Source organism: Rhagoletis pomonella, unplaced genomic scaffold (assembly GCF_013731165.1).
Source record: "Rhagoletis pomonella isolate Grant_MI unplaced genomic scaffold, Rhpom_1.0 Rhpom_scaffold_00003, whole genome shotgun sequence".
Classification (NCBI taxonomy): domain Eukaryota; kingdom Metazoa; phylum Arthropoda; class Insecta; order Diptera; family Tephritidae; genus Rhagoletis; species Rhagoletis pomonella.
The window spans coordinates 12,873,738-12,874,805 of NW_023458557.1; positions in this window are offsets into that span (position 1 = coordinate 12,873,738).

Consider the following 1,068-nt stretch of genomic DNA (forward strand, 5'->3'; position numbering starts at 1 on the left):
TGAATATAATTGTTATAAGGCCAAAAAATAACAAAAACAAATAAATTAAGGACGAGCACACCTAAAAGTTAAACATTTTAAAAATAGAATTATTAGCAAAAACCAACAACCACATGATCAAGTGAATTGCGGCGGAATAGCTGCGCTTGATTGTGTTGGCATAACAAAATGAAAAAGTGGAAAAAAAAAGCAACGATAATTTACAAGGCGAGCTTAGCACAGGGCATAGGCAACTGGCTGAGTCAGTGGGATCGTCGGTTCAAAGTCTACTGAAAGAAGTCTGATGAGGAAATGTGGTGATTTCCGAAATAGCTATCACTTCTACCAATTTTTCACATTATTGTGGCTTTTCCACAATAAGTTTTTCATTAAAAACGGCCTCAAGCTCATTAAAAATTGTTGAATATAATAGTTATACGGCCAAAAAATAACAAAAACAAATAAAATAAGGACGAGCACACCTAAAAGTTAAACATTCTAAAAATAGAATTATTAGCAAAAAGCAACCAAATCTACAACCACATGATCAAGTGAATTGCAGAGTAATAGCTGCGCTTGATTGTGTTGGCATAACAAAATGAAAAAGTGGAAAAAGCAACGATAATTTACAAGGCGAGCTTAGCACAGTGCATAGGCAACTGGCTGAGTCAGTGGGATCGTCGGTTCGAAGCCTACTGAAAGAAGTCTCATGAGGAAATGTGGTGATTTCCGAAATAGCTATCACTTCTACCATTTTTTCACATTATTGTTGCCTTTCCACAATAATCTTTTCATTAAAAACGGCCTCAAGCCCATAAAAATTGTTGAATATAATTGTTATAAGGCCAAAAAATAACAAAATAATAAAACAAATAACCTAAGGACTAGCACACCTAAAAGTTAAACATTCTAAAAATAGAATTATTAGAAAAACCAACAAAACCAACAACCACATGATCAAGTGAATTGCAGCGGAATAGCTGCGCTTGATTGTGTTGGCATAACAAAATGAAACAGTGGAAAAAAGCAACGATAATTTACAAGGCGAGCTTAGCACAATGCATAGGCAACTGGCTGAGTCAGTGGGAT